This window comes from Podarcis bocagei (genome assembly GCF_964188305.1).
Source record: "Podarcis bocagei genome assembly, chromosome: 15".
Classification (NCBI taxonomy): Eukaryota; Metazoa; Chordata; class Lepidosauria; order Squamata; family Lacertidae; genus Podarcis; species Podarcis bocagei.
In genome coordinates this window covers 38,721,525-38,737,984 of record NC_138141.1, presented here as the reverse complement: position 1 = coordinate 38,737,984, position 16,460 = coordinate 38,721,525, and the positions used below count along the sequence as shown (strand labels likewise).

General features: G+C 45.4%; 1 protein-coding gene and 1 long non-coding RNA gene across 35 annotated transcripts in view; one reads left to right on the top strand and one right to left on the bottom strand.

Moving 5' to 3' along the window:
- Positions 1 to 16,460, bottom strand: part of MSI2 (musashi RNA binding protein 2) — a 430,429-nt gene that overhangs the window by 320,614 nt on the left and 93,355 nt on the right. The window lies entirely within an intron of this gene.
- LOC308574533 lies at positions 2,064 to 6,874 on the top strand. Its single transcript, XR_014002520.1, has 3 exons — positions 2,064 to 2,170; positions 4,853 to 4,934; positions 5,431 to 6,874. It is a non-coding gene; the product is annotated as an uncharacterized lncRNA (long non-coding RNA).

Here is a 16,460-nt window from a genome sequence, read left to right as displayed (position 1 = left end):
ACCCACTCAGGTGCTTCAGGACTAAGAGGAAGGACTATAGCTCAAGTAAGTGTATCTGCTTTGCTTGCAGAATGTACCCAGTTCAGTCCTCAGTGGCATTTCCAGTCCCCTGCCCTGAAACCCTGGAGGGCAGCTGCCAGTCAGTATAGACAGTACTAAGCTAGATGGACCACTGGTCTGATTCAGTATAAGGCAACTTCCTGTTTTCCTAAGGATATAGCAGAAGAAGAAAAAGAGAAGAGTTTGGATTTGATATCCCGCTTTATCACTATCCTAAGGAGTCTCAAAGCGGCTAACATTCTCTTTTCCCTTGCTGCCCCACAACAAACACTCTGTGAGGTGAGTGGGGCTGAGAGACTTCAAAGAAGTGTGACTAGCCCAAGGTCACCCAGCAGCTGCATGTGGAGGAGCGGGGAAGCAAACCCAGTTCCCCAGATTACGAGACTACCGCTCTTAACCACTACACCACACTGGCAATGCCCCCTGCTTCAGCTACTGTAAACCACTAAGATGTAGTAGGTAAGAGTGTTGGACTAGGCCCTGGGAGACCAGGGTTCACATCCCTATTCTGGGATGAAGCTTCCTGAGTGACCTTGGGCCAGGCACTCTCCCTCTCAGCTGAACATACCTCACAGTGTTGATGTGGGGATGAAATGAGGAGAACCACTTCAGCCTTGAGCTCCTTGGGAAGAAAAATGTGGGGTATAAATGAAAATAAAACTGACTTTCAGAGAGAGAGAGAGAGAGAGAGAGAGAGAGAGAGAGAGAGAGAGAGAGAGAGAGACTCCATTTAGCTACCATAGCTGCTACCCATCGACAGATCTCTCTCCTCCTCCATGAATTTATCCCATTTTAATGCAATCTAAGCCCACCTTCGACAACCTGGTGGCCTCCAAATGTCTGGGACTACAGCTCTCGCCAGTCCCTGCCAGCACCATGGCCACACCCTCACCGTTCATGTAAAAGATTTTAAATGTGTGATGTGGGTTTGACCCTGCATAATTTAACAGCAAATTCCAGTCAATTAAACCACACACTTTTAGGCCTGGATTAATGGTGTGAGGTCTGAAAGCCAACAGGCGGGAATGGCCTAAATCCCATGTATCATATATTGCAAGAATCATGAAGTCAAACAAAATGCAAAATCACCCAACTTCTTTCTTGTTTTCCTGGCTTTGGCTGAATGTCAATCCTCCAAATGACTCAAGGTGGACTCCTTCTGCTTCCCCCTTATCCTCCCAACGGTAAGTAAAGCTAAGAGAGTGTGACTGGCTTAAGTTCACCCAAGGAATTTCTGGCTGAGCTGGAGAGCTTAGGGCCTCGGGCTACAGCCATTTTAGAATAATGGTTAATCCAGCCCTGTTCACTGTGTCAATAAACAGCTTCTCTCGTCTGCCCCGAATCTTCATCCGGATGAGCTCTGGCATCATTAGACAGATGGAAGGTGGGGAGAGCTTCTCCCTCTACACCACGCATAGCTTTAATAAACCTCTCTCCTGTTCCCCATTCACACTGCAATCCTCTGCTCAGAAGTAATCCCGCTGAGTTCAATTAGATTTACTCCCAAGAAAATGGGCATCGCTTCAAGGCGATCCAATTTCTTTACGGAACTACTTCTAGCTTTTTATTTTTTTATATATTTATTCGCTAAAGACTTTAAAACTGCCTTTCATCATCATCTTCACCATCACCATCATTAACCTGCTCTTCACTCTAAGGTCCTAGGGTGGGATGATGATGTTGTTGATGGTGATGATGATGATGATGATGATGATGATAATACCCTTTTGAAACTTCAAATGAAAACCACAAAATATAGGGTTTACATATCAAGACAGTGGCAGAAATGCTTAACAATATACTTTTCAAGATGGAGCAACCAGAAGTCTACCAAGTACTCCCAGTGTGGACGCAGCAAGAAATATTAAAAGATTTGGGTTATTAGAATACTGGCAGTATCATGGAAGCTTTTGTTTTTCCGATGTCATAAAGAGGCTTTCTGGCCCTGGCTTAGGGCTCACAAAGCTTTTCAGACTTTAGAAACTGAATTTCATGGTCCATGAGCAACATATGCAAACTCCAGCCTCCTCTTCCGATGTCAATACTTCTCACGTTTTAAAATGACACCTTGTTGGTGAACTTTTGAGGAAAACAGACACTCCATGGTTATGTATGTGATTTCCCCCCCTCTTAATGTTACAGTGAATGCCCAAAATCTGATGAATGTTGACGTTCCCATGTGAACGCTGACAATCCCAGATGGATTCTGAAATTAGATATATCTATTTCCTCACTTTTCAGACATATACCAGCGAATGTTTTGACTGTGACATTTAGGTGACAACGTCTGATTTTTCAGACATTCACATGTGAGCGTCAATAGTCAATGGATTTTGGACATTTTCTGTCTCATATATGTGCAAACATATAATCACACACATAATAGATAAAAATGGATGGATAGAGAGAGAAATTTCCATTAGGTCTGTGAGAGATCCTTTTTTGGTCATATAAGAAGCATAATTTTAAAGGAAGACCAAGAAATGGTTATCTCTCTTCTAGCAGCCTCAAGAATATGTATTAGCTATAACTGGAAAAAGAAGGAAGTACCGTACCAATAACTTCTCAATGGTTGTTGGAAATCTGGGCCACACTAAGGATAATAAAACGTACAGACTCTGTCCAAACAAGGTTGGTGAGGAGATAGTGTCTCCCTGTTATGTTTTGGTATTTGAAAGTGGATCCTATACATTGATATGAGTTTAGTATGGTATAAGCACATTATGGCAGACATCATTTAATTGGGGGCGGGTAATTAAGTTCATTGACAGAGAAGAGTGAGCACTTGGTTTTATCCCAAGAATTAGCTAAGACAGGAGAGATGCCACCACCCTCACCTCTCCACCTCTGAGAAGAAAAGAAAGAATACTCTGGTTTCAAGTCTTCACCCCATGATCTGCACCCTCTGCATCAGAATGGAAGCAATCCTGGAAGCAGGACATGAGAGCAAGAGCACTCTCCTATTTATGATATCCGCCAACCGGCATTGAGAGCTGTGTGGCGACTCTCCACTTATGCAGGGGTTATGGTCTGGGCCCCCACGTTCATAAGTGAAATGCAGGTAAGTGGGGAGCACCCTGGAGAGTCCTTGTGGCTGGCAAGGAAACACCACCCCCCCCCCCCGGAGCCCAAAGGGGACATCCTCTTTGGGCTCTGGGGAGGGTTTTCTGGCTTGCCACTCGTCACTTCCGGGTTCCCAGCACTGCGCGTGTGCGCTGTCATGTGCAAGTAGATTGAGCAGAAGTGGGGAGCTGTTTGTACTGGAAGAAATGTACAGTGGTGCCCCACAAGACGAATGCCTCGCAAGACGGAAAACTCGCTAGACGAAAGGGTTTTCCGTTTTGGAGGTGCTTCGCAAAACAAATCTCCTATGGGCTTGCTTCGCAAGACGAAAATGTCTTGCGAGTTCCTGCGGGGTTTTTTTTTTCCTTTCCCCCCCTTTTTCTAAGCCGCTAAGCCGCTTATCCGCTAAGCCGATAAGCCGCTAAAAGCCGCTAATAGCCGCTAATAGCGCTAATCCGTTAATGGGCTTGCTTCGCAAGACGAAAAAACCGCTAGACGAAGAGAATCACAGAACGGATTCTTTTCGTCTTGTGAGGCACCACTGTAACCTTCGTAACAAGGAGCCAACACGTTAATCTGCTTCTCAAAAAAAAGTTGAGTGCCCAGATCTCTCTCAATGTAGCAGGTACAGTCATTTTTTTTAAAAAAGAGGAAAAACTAAAAACAAGCAAAGAGGGAGTGAGCACATGCGGCAACACCCTGGACCACAGCAGCAACATTTAAGTCACCCAATTCTCTTCTGTCTAAAACAGCTTGGGTGGGGGGAGAGGTAAAGGTCGAAGAAAGTCTCCAGCCGACTCTCACTGTCAAAAATTCAGGGACTCCTGACTATCCTACATTGGAGGGTTGGACTAGTTGATTATTTGGGTCTCTTCCAACTCTATGGTTCTATATTCCTCCAGCTCCCAACAAAGCAATTCTCCCCCCACCCCTAGCTATTGCATTTCCACCAGTCACAGCTCCCTCCCCCTTAACACCAGAACTGGGTAAAAAAAGACAACTCAAATTCTCGAAACGTGCCAAGTGGCACCTACAGCATCCATCGCCCTCGAGTGCCATTATTCACAGAGCCTCAAAACAGGCAGCTTCCTGCAACACTGAATTCCCACGGCGGTGCCAGGCACACATCCCCAGATATTATCAGCCAGGCTCTGCGGTAAACAGAAAACAGGAGATGCACTTCCCAGGGGCTGCTCCATTTCAGCGCTGGGTGAAACCGTTCCTCCCCACTAAAAAGTTTCCTGCTGCTCTCATGCGGTTCAGGCTGGCTGTTATGGAAAGTGCAACACCATGCCCATTGCAAAACAGTAAAATAAATTCAAAGAAACATTGTAAAATCCCCCACTAAGGAAGCTTTGGAACCCAAAACGCCACCACAGAAATCTTGTCGTCCACCCCATCTGTTCTTGCTGTTACTCTAGCCGGAAAGCCAGTCTCTTCTACCCTGACAGGTTGCACCAGAAATAGCTATGCCATCACAGAGCCAGCGTTGAAAGGGGGGGAGTTGTTCCTACATGGGAACAGGCCGTAGTAACGACAACAAAAACAAATAATAATGCCTTCCCTCTTTTGCTACCCTCTTGTTTCTCCTTGCATAGGGATAATAAAACACAAGAGAATGCAAGATCTAAGCAGAATCATTTTTAATCCTCCACCTCCGTTGCAAGGTCTTCAACATGGCATTATTTAATTTTCCACTTTTTTCTACTGTTTGTTTATGCCAATGCAGGGTGGCAGAAGCAGAAAGAAAAGCCAGATTAATGAAAATCCAAGCACGTCTGTGTTGACTAAGCAAGCAGTCATAGACTTCAGTGGGTATTTTATTATTTCTAAGGGAAAACACAGGAAGGGGGTGAGGCACAGCTTAACAAAAAAAAGCTGTGTCACTCTTTCTGTATAGATATAGAAGGACCCATGACTAGAGTGTACTTTATTTGCAAGTCTCATTTTCCATCCCACCGTTCGAATACATTTCCAGGCTCAGAAAACAAGCCAGGAGTTTAGCTCAGCCAGAGCTAACTCAAGCTGACAGCTATAGCACTGATGCCTGCCAGACTTGATTGACTGGTTGGATATATTTAGACCTGAGGGAGGGAACGAAGAAAAATGGAGGGTGGGTGGGGGAATGAGAAAGATAAGGAGGAGGACACTGTTGTACGTTTGAACTAAAAATATAAAAACACAAAGGCTATTGTTAGCAATGGTAAATAATAAAAAAGTTAAGTGGCATCGCCTCCAGCAGGGTCTTCATCCCCACCCATCTCACACTCCATATGAACATAATCTCAGACAGATATCCATTTGCAGTTTTAGGTTGGAGAGAGAGGATGGAAGGACACCTTTCTATACGTCGATGGTCCCTGGCTCCATCCCCAGCAAGGTTATGAAGATCTTGGGAAGTATCCCTGGCGAAGACTCTGGAGACAGGTGCTAGCCAAGAGGAGACCAACCTGAGCCTAAGGACCAATGATCAGGTCCAGCAGGAGTAGTGTTGCACTTAGGTAATTTTAGACTTAATGGACTTAATGGAAGCCCCCGCATTAGACGGCATGAAACGCAATGCTTCACCAAGATCAAAATGTGGTATGTCAGTCCTCTGAGGGCCTTTCTGCTCATTCCGCTGCTCATTCCGCTGGGCCCTGAACGCCTACCCAATTGCCCCAATGGTGCAGTTGAATAATATAAGGCACCATGATACACATATGCTAATATGATTTAGCTCTGTGGAAGGGTACATGCTCTGCAGGCAGAAGGCTCAATTCCTGGCATCTCCAGTGAAAATTGTCTCAGCTAGCATGGTGGAGCATGGACCCTGTTAGAGACGTCCTGTTGGACAACAATGGATCACAAGATATATGGCCCATCTAGCCCAGGGTCCTGTTTCTCACAGCAGCCAACCAGATGCCTCTGGGATGCCCAGAAACTGGGAATGAAGCCAGCAGCCTCCCGCTCTCCACTTCCTGTAACTGCAAATATCTACAATTGCATATTGCCTTTAGGAGAATGGTCCCTGTAGCCCTGCAGGTGATGCTTAGCTGCAGCTCCCATCATCCCTGACCATAGGGCCAGGATGGCTGCAGCTGATGGGAGCTGGAGTGCAGCAACATCTGGGGGGCCAGAGGTTCCCACACCCTCGGTTCTAGAAGCCCTACCCCACGGACCTACTTTGGCAGGTCTTAGGAACAAGTGAGCGCCTCAAAGCTCTATGATGGGCACCATTTTCACCAGAAGCCAAAACAGTTTCCTGCAATAGTTTGATATTTCTGTTTTGTTAGCCACCATAATAAATAGGTGGTTTTAGAGATTAACGGCATCCTGCCAGAACAAACTTGTCTGAAGTGCTGCTCAATGCTTTCATGCCCGCAGTCGCCTCTATATATCATTCATAAAGTTTGTTACACATCATGGAGAAAGTGGGGGTGAGCAATGCTGTAATAGCTGATGACAGGGTGGGAGGAGCCGGTATTGGATGAATGAAGTGTGATGATTGCTTCTCCAGCACAATAATTCAGGAACATGGTTAACGGGCGCAATTCCTTCTTCTCTCCACTCCTCTCTTTTTACTTGACCTCCCATGTAGCTTAATTTCTCCCTCCTTTACTCCCGTCCACTCTGCCCACTGCCCTTGTGGCCTGATTATGATGTCTGGGACTTTTTGCTTGCCTCTGTTCCCAGGACTTCCTCACTCTCCCACACAGAGCGTCTAATTCCCCCGCTCTGCATAATCTCCCTCTCTCCCCCGCTCCTCCATAGACACACCCTCTTCTTCTGGCATTATGGACACTTGTAAAAGTATAAATATATGCATTACGCATTTTTACTGAACTGAGCTGTGTCTGTCAGTTGTTGTTTTTTAAGTATTTCTTGAGTGTCATAAACAGAGCTAGACATTACAAGCATTCCAGATGTGTGGGGTGGATGGGGAGCTATGGGGCAGGAGGAGGAAGATAAGGAGGTAGTGATGGCCACCGACCTGGATGGCTTTAAAAGACAAAAATTCATGGAAGATAAGGTTATCCATGACTACTCACCATGGAAGCCATGCTCTGTGTCTCCTTGGTTGGAGGCAGTATAGTGGTACCTAGGGTTACTGACACTTCAGATTATAGATGCTTCAGGTTACAGACGCTTCAGGTTACAGACTCCATTAACCCAGAAATAGTACCTCAGGTTAAGAACTTTGCTTCAGGATGAGAACAGAAATTGTGCTGCTGCGGCACGGCGACAGTGGGAGGCCCCATTGGCTAAAGTGGTACCTCAGGTTAAGAACAGTTTCAGGTTAAGAACGGACCTCCAGAAGAAATTAAGTTCTTAACCCGAGGTACCACTGTAATGCTTCTGAAGGCCAGATGCTGGAAACCACATAGGGGAGAATGCGCCTGTGCTCGGATCCTGCTAACGGGTTCCCTGCAAGTGCCTGACGGGTGGCCACTGATGGACTAGATAACCTGTTGGATCAAGCCAATGGCCTATCTGCTTTTGCCCTTAAGGAGGAGATGTGGTTTTAAAAGTGCCTTGTACACACCGTACATTTAAAGAACACTGTGGTTTGTTAAGGGTGCTGGGGCTTGTAGCTGTGTGAGGGGCAGACTACAGTTCCCAGGATTCTTTGGGTCGGAGGGGAGGCAATGTGCTTTGAATGTATGGCAGGTATGCGGGGGGGGGGAGCTTGCAGATTATTGCTATAGTATTTGAATGGTAGATCTAGATTGCCCATTGGTGAGAGGAGAATCCCAAACAAACACATAAAACAATACCTGAGATTCACTGGGGCATTTTTCTTTTTAAGTGTTCTGATCACTTTTTAAGTAGGCTGCATGGAAGATGCTGGCTCTGCAGGGCCAAACACATCCATATGCAGAATTGGGTGCACAGGTGTCAAAACAGCAATGGACCCTTAAGCACTCAATGCACAAATACTAATAATAACACCAATGCCAAAAGTTATTATTCTCATTTTCATTGTTATTATCATTTACGCAAATGCCGCTACGGCTTAAACCCACTAATAATAACAACGTATTTATATCCTGTCTTTGATGCTGAAGAAAGCCAGGGCAGCTAACAGAAACTGAAACAAAGCAAGGTATCTGACAAAACAATGCACCTTCTTTAAAGCCAACACATCAATGTAACCCAAATAAGCCAAGCAGTGAAGAAAGTGTAGCAGTAATACCAGTCAGCTTGCCAAATTCTCCAAAGGCCTTCCAATCAATCAATCAATCAATCAATCAATCAATCAATGAATGGCTTTCACCATACAGTGAAAACTGAGCAATTAAGAAGCCCAGTGGGCCTCCCTAGGGAGAGAATCGGAGACCACAGATGCCCTCAGCTCCTCATATCTGTCTGCCAAAATTCAGACGTCAGAAGGACATGGAGCAGAACCTTCGATGCGCAGCTAAGCTTGCGAAAGGCTACACCCTGGAGGTCCTCATGGGTTCCCTCTCCACGGGAATAGCCAAGAATGTTGCTATGCCTTGGCCTGATGCAGGTCCCCCAGCCCCCTTCTCATGCAGAGCTGCAAATGTGGATCAGGGCACCAGGTTTTGATCCAAAACTGTTTCCCCCAAGACAGATGCCAACTTAAAGGATAAAGATTTCGAAGAAAACAACACACAAGCCTTAACACATACAGCGGCAGATTAGAGCCCAAGAACCTTAATTTATCAATTAGACACCATCTGCAGATTGTGCTCCTTGAAATAATTGTCGAATCTGACAATGCACTTCTGCTTCTAGAAAGTTTCAGCCAGCTTTGCTTCCATTTAATTAAATTTCTGCACTTAACTTTGATTGCGCTGAAAGCACCGCTGCTTTGCCCAGATTGAGTTCCTTCGCCACCTGCTGTGTTTGATCTAGCCACGTTTCCACAGTTATGGCAAAAATTATGCCTGATTTTTTTTTCTCTCTCTCCCCCACTCCCCAAGAAAACTGGCTTGCCTTCACCCCTACCCCACATCTCTTCATAAAAATGCAATGGTGGAACAGCAATGTAAAAATGCAGGGCTGTAGCTAAATGGCGGGGCACAAGCTATGCATGCAGAAGGCCCTAGGTTCAATGCTTGGCAAGCCAGGTGCAGCCCACCAGATCCTTGATAACCCATTCACACCACCCTAGCTTTGCAGTCTCAAGCAAGCAGGAAAAAACAAAACTATTCAGTGGAGCAGGGGGAACGACTACACATGGCTAAAGCCGTATACGCAACCAGAACATTATTCCACACTAACTGGCAGAGGCTTTTTGGAGTTTCAGGCAGAGGTGGATGCTTCTTGGCCACCCCCCTGGCATGACCAGGTTGCCTCTCTTCCTCCACTCTGCTACGATCTCCAGAGCAATTACGCAAATATTAAAATGGCTGTAAATGCCTTTTTTCTTCTAAGTTGCAGCATAAATGTATTCATTTCTATGGGATTTTTTAAACTGCTGACCCCTTTTCTTTTGTAATTGCTTTGTTCCATTTTAATGAAACTGCAACTTTTGTCAAATTGCAAAGCCACGCCGAGTGGTGCATTCCTGCTAGAAGGTAAAGTGCAGGTGCTCTAATAAATAAGTAAGATGCAAGCGCAAACGTGCGGCTTTAAAATTAAAGAAGACTGAATGGCAATAGGAAGGTTGTTCTCTCACTGGTGGAGCATCTGCTTTACATGCAGGGGGTCTTGGGTTCAATTCCTGGCATTGCCAGGAAGTAGTGGGAGAGAGCCCCGCCTGAAATCCTGCAAAACTGCTGTCTGTCAGTGTAGACAACACTAAGATGAACCAATGGTCTGACTCAGCATGAGACCACTTCCTCTGTTCCTGCAGAAACAAGACTTGAGGACTGACACATCACTTTGGCAAAAGGGGATTTCTAAGTGCTTCACTGCAGAATGAGGGGGTGCACCTGCTTGTAACCCAGGTTGCAAAGCTGTGCTCACATTGGTTGTGAAGACTCTACAGCGGCTACCCTTTGAATTATGCATCTACCTTCACACCCTTAGTCACTCGCGGGATAATTATTCCTCCAGGACATGCTGGCAAGGCAAGTGCGTGGGCTGGTATACTGTGTCATATTTATCTGCAAAGTTCGTTGAAGGAAAACCACGATGTGCCCTGAAGCAGGTGCAGTTGTAGTTACTTCCGAGAATAAATTTAAAACAAAACAAAGCATCTTACCACTGGCAGCAATGTTAGCGAAGTCACTTAAGTAATGCAGCTGGAGTCCGGAGAGAAAATACCTGATAACACTTCACTAAGCAGACTGAACAAAAAAGAGTGTCTAATTTGACAAGAAAGGAACAGAAAAGTTATGTCTTTCAGTTCAGGCCTTGAACAAAGCAGGGAGACATACAACTAAACATACAGAGGACAACTCCCTCAGAACTACATAGCCAATCAGAGGATGCACTACCTTGGCAAAGATCAGGCCACTCTTGGGTAGCTGACTTCATAGTTAACAGAATTAACCCTTAGATTAAAAACTAGTTGATGCCAGATATTGCACTTTCAACACGTAATAACCTGCTGGTATATTTATGTAGGGTTTAACATGCATAATCCTTTGCTGAAAAAACAGAGGAGTTGGCTGTCTGCAAAAAAGTGCCATCAAAGGTATGTGCGGTTTGTTGGTTTGTTTTTTAAAAAAGAATACCATACAAGGTTTACCGCTGAGGTAATATAAACCTCTCCAAACCAATAATGTGTTTCAGCAAGTTCCTAAAAATAATGTATTTTGGCCTTGCAGGTACAGGAATGGCTTCATCTTGTATCATACAGTACAAAATGGATTTACAGTCATACTGAACGAAACAATACAGAACCTGGTAACACTCTCCAAGGAACCATCATTTGAGCATAACTATGTTGAAACATCAAAGACTGAAGAGGCAGGAATGCTTCTGAATACCAGCTGGCAGAAATGGCAGGAGGGGAGAGTGCTGTTGTGTTCAAGTCCTGCTTGCAGGCTCCTTGCAGGCACCTGGTTGGCCACTTTGAGGGCAGGATATGCCCCTGGCCTAATCCTGCAGGACTCTTCTTACATCTGCCAGGATGACCCATAATTTGCCTTTTCTGAAGGGGAGAGGCAGCTGGCAGTTGGGGTGTTCGTGGCCAGCAGAGGAGTTAACACCTTTTCTGGAAGGCAGGGTCAAAACTATAAAAAACTTTTATTAGCGGCCAGCAAGAAGAGGCGGCCATGGGCACATTTGCAAATCAGAGGTCATGGGTAACACACAAAGACACACACACACACACACACACACACCCACAGCCACTGCACACAAAACAAATTTCCCCTACTGGTTATAATACAATGCTTCTTTCAAACCTAATTCTTTTTTAGAGGGGAGAGACCCTGTGTCCAACCCTCTGCAATGGATACCCAGAGAGAACTTGCTGCAAGACAGACCCAAAAAAGAAAATAACAGAACACCTCTAGTCATCACATACAGCTCCCAAGTTAAAACAGTACAACGCATCATCAGAGATCTACAACCTCTCCTGGACAATGACAGTTCTCTTTCTCAAGCTCTGGGAGGAAGACCTTTCATTGCCTACAGACAGCCACCCAATCTTAAACAACTCCTAACCCACAATAATACTACAACCAGACTTAACACAGACACTGGCACCAGAGCCTGCAATAAACCCAGATGCCAACTTTGCTGCCACATACACCCGGACAACACCATTACTGGCCCCAACAACATCACACATACCATCTCGGGACTATTTAATTGCTCATCGTCTAACATTGTGTATGCCATCAAATGCCAACAGTGTCCTTCAGCTCTCTATATTGGACAAACAGGCCAAACCTTACGCCAAAGAATAAACGGACATAAATCTGACATCAAGAATCACAAAACAGAGAAACCAGTAGGAGAACACTTCAATCTCCCAGGACATTCTATACAAGATCTCAAAGTAGCTGTTTTACTACAAAGGAATTTCAGAAACAGACTGGAAAGAGAAGCTGCTGAATTACAACTCATTACCAAACTTAAAACAATGGAAAAACCTGGGCTGAACAAAGACATTGGATTCTTATCTCACTATACATGACTAAACCATTTCTCACCTCCTCACCCCTTGCCTTCTCCTGTAAGACCTATTACAGTCGTTAAGAGTCGTCAACAGGCTCTCCCAGCTATCTGCCTATCTCCCATTCCCACCACCCTTTGAGTAATACCCCTCCCCACCTTCTCACTATATAGAAGGATCTGGCAACTTCTGTTTCAATGTATCTGAAGAAGTGTGCATGCACACGAAAGCTCATACCAAGAACTAACTTAGTTGGTCTTTAAGGTGCCACTGGAAGGAATTTTTTTATTTTGCCTCTGCAATGGAGTAATCTCAGCTAAAGCAATGGTCATGTGTACCCTCAGCTACCACACTGGCAAACTCTGTGCTAAGCTCTTTGTTTTCACAGGGAGCTGACTTATGCCGAGACGAATACTATTTACAGTTCCTGGCAGCGTCTCTCCAGGGTTTCCAGCAGGGTCTGCCCAATACCTACCCGGAGATGCTCTTGATTGAAGCTGAGACCTTCTGCATGCAAAGATGTGCTCTACCACTGACCCATGGCCCTTTCCTTAAATGCAAGTGGATGGGGCACACACACGCACCTTAGTCACCTACAGAAGGCTGTAAAAGGGAATTGTGTAAAAGGGAATTCTTCAGGAAGAAGAATTCTCAGGCTTCATCCATTTTGGCTAAACAGAGCCTCCACGTTCACAGACAGTGTATCTCTGAAAACAAGGTGCTGAGGGACAAGAGCCTTCCTGGAAGAGGGATGTGTGGACCATTTGTCTGATGCAGCAGCGCTTGTCTTAAGAGTACAGAGAGAAGAGAATTAAGAAGAAGGTGGTGATGGCTTTGTTTTTTGTGCAAAGCAAGGCCAAAATGCCAAGCAGTGCAAGAGACGGTTGCACAGGTGCGCCAAAGTGCAACAGAGAGGACAAATGAAGACAAGCCCCAATCAGGACAAGATCTCTGGGCGCACTCTCCCAAGCAGATAAAGTTCGTGCCCGTAATGAACGGTGTCTCCTGTTCTTGCCGCAGGTGCCCCGATGTACTTAGCCCTCCATGGTAGAACTGCCAATCTCGCAGAAGGGGTCAATTATATTACAAGAAGGGGAAGCAACAGAGACAGGCCCATGTCCTGACTTTCAATCCTGCCCTAAATTAACTTTTAATACGGAACAGAATGTCACATTCACTTCTCTCCATAGTCTAAAAATTTCTCCTTTATGCTGCAGCAATAAAGGGGAGTATTTAAAAATTAAACAGAGCTTAGGGAGGAGGGGGAGGGAAGCATAGAGGAATATATTTCATTTCCACATGACTAGGCATTTTAACATCCAAAGACGAAAGAGAGGTGCTCTCAGAGTAGCAAGCAAGGAGATGAAGGTGTTAAATACAGGGGAGGGTATTTTACAGTGGAATGAATACACATTTCAGTTTAGTGAATTGTCAGGCTCCCAAAGTCCAAAATGCCTAAAATTTGACAAGGAAGACCCAGCCTCCAATGTGAGGAGTAAAATAATTCAAGATAACTATTTGTATCCAATGTGAAAATCCCTTAGCGGTCTGCTTACTCCGCCAGCAAAATGGTTTGCGCTAGTGAAATGTTGTCAACTTTGTGCAACCTGCTGCACAATGAATTTCCACTAGTGCAACTGTAGCATTGGGTTAATCTGTTGCACAGCACTGCACATCTGCTGGCACACGAGCCCTTGCACCAACCAAGGCAGAACGCCGGATGCAGACGGTCTATTCATTCATCATGTCAAAGTATAAAAGGCGGTGGTTGCATGTCACAGTAAACCACAATTAACGGTTTACCGTGCATGCACAGAAGGCTCCTACTTGAATGCATCCGTCTTACCCTCAGGAGCAACAACTCACAGAGCCCTGTTTACTGTTACATCTCAACTGGGGATTGTGGTTTGTCTCACTCCAAACAAATCCTAACATGAAGCCAAAGTTTGTTCTTCGCTTCACATCAAACTTAGCCAAAGTCTAGACTTGTGATATGCATGTTCAAATCCTCTTTCAGTCTTTTTAATCTAAAATTAAAAATTAAAAAATCACTAAGGCTGCAATCCTATGCACACTTACTTAGGAGCACAGTGGGACTTACTTCTGTGTAAACACATACAGGAATATATTGTAAGAGGCGCTGGGCAACCTAGACTCATGCTCTGTTCTTCATCTGTAAAACAGGAAGAATAACAACCCAGAGCTATTACATGGACCATGAAAGATGAGAGGTTGCATCCAAAGAAGTTCAGAGTAGACTCACTGAAATCAATGGACCTAACTTAGTCATGTTTATTAATTTCAGTGAGTCTACTCTGAGTATGACTAACGTTTGATGCAACCCAAAGAGTACTGAACTGAAGAAGTTTTGGAAACCTTGGTCTAGACCAGGGGTCTGCAACCTGCGGCTCCGGAGCCGCATATGGCTCTTTTACACCTTTGCCGCAGCTCCGGGGTGGATACTAGCGAGGGGAGGAGGCGCATTGTGCGCCCCAACACTCCCCACTGTGGCGGGCGCTGTACTGGCTGTGACGTCGCATGGGGCGGTGCGTGTGTTAGTCACGCACCATCCCGACGTCACCTTCCCGCCCGCCCACCCGCTACATTGTAAGGGGCATGTACGCTGGTCACTGCATTGAAAGGGGGGCATGTACGCTGGTCACTGTTTTGAAGGGGAGTGAAGAACACACACACACAAAAAGGTAACTTGTTAATTTAATGTTTATTTCTATGAGGAGGAGTAATTCTGAGGGGTCAAACAAACAAATAATAAAAAAGTGACAAATAAGTTATTTTTATAATGACGAGTTTTGCGGCTCCTAGTTTTTTTTCCTTCGGAAACGGGTCCAAATGGCTCTTTTTGTCTTAAAGTTTCTTCATACAGAATAGGTGCTCCACCACTAAGCTGCGACCTAGGTCTACCGAGTCTATTATGGACCTGGACCTGTCATTAAAAAAGTGGCCAAGAAGCCACATTAGAAGATGGAGACAGAGATGCTCCACCACCTTTCACTCACCGTTTCAAGAGGCCCTCTGGAACAAGCGGTTGTGGATAAGGTTCTCTAACTCCTTTATTTTTCAAAGAATTGTGAGGCGAGGCTGCAGGCTCTATGAAGCTGCTTGCCTTTCCACCCTCACCACCTGTTGAGGATTAAGCCCAGGTGCATTGCAAGTGTCTCTGAAGGAAAGGAAGCAGCAGGGAGGCGTTCTCTGCTTTGCAAGCCACAGACAAAGAAGGGGTGTGGGGAGAGGAAAGAAGCAGAAACCTATTTCTATAGAAGGCTTGGAGTAGCGGGGTTAACGGTTTGTCATGATATAAAATTACGCATGGCATGCAGAAAGAGGATAGAGGAGAGTTTTTCTCTCATACCACTAGAACTTGTGCACATCTAACAAAGCCGAAGAATTGATGCTTTTGAATGATGGTGCTGGAGGAGACTCTTGAGAGTCCCATGGACTGCAAGAAGATCAACCCTCTCCATTCTTAAGGAAATCAGCCCTGAGTGCTCATTGGAAGGACAGATCCTGAAGCTGAGGCTCCAATACTTTAGCCACCTCATGAGAAGAGAAGACTCCCTGGAAAAGACCCTGATGTTGGGAAAGATGGAGGGCACAAGGAGAAGGGGACGACAGAGGACGAGATGGTTGGATAGTGTTCTCGAAGCTACCAGCATGAGTTTGACTAAACTGTGGGAGGCAGTGGAAGACAGGAGTGCCTGGCGTGCTCTGGTCCAGGGGGTCACAAGGAGTCGGACACAACTAAACGACTAAACAACAACAAACAAAGCTGAATACTGGAAGAGTCAGGACAGATGAAAACTTATTCAGGCAGTGTGCAAGTTTATTTTGGAAGTCCCTCTGACAGGAGGCAGGGATGGCCACCAAGTTGGATGTCTTCAAAAGAGGTTTTGGACAAAATCATGGAGGGCAAGGCTATCAATGGCTACTAGCAAAACCAAGAGAGAGTTCTCAGGAGTGCCACAAACAGCCCAACACATTTCGGAGAATCCTTAGGAGCATCCTTAGAAGTAAATCTTAGCTCATTCATCTTTTTCTTACTGAATCAAACTTTTGGAAGCAGTATGTTCCTGAATACCAGTTGCTGGAAAATATAACTGGGAAGAGTGCTCTGGCGCTTGGGGTCCGCTTGCAGGTTTTCCACAGGCATCAGGTTGGCTACCGAGAGAACAGGATGCGGTACTACATGGGCAACTGGTCAGATCCAGCAAACTCTTCTTATTTTCTTGTCTCCAAGGAAGCTGGAAAGGTGACGTTGCCTTTTATCCTATCGTATAAGGAGACTATTAGACCAAAT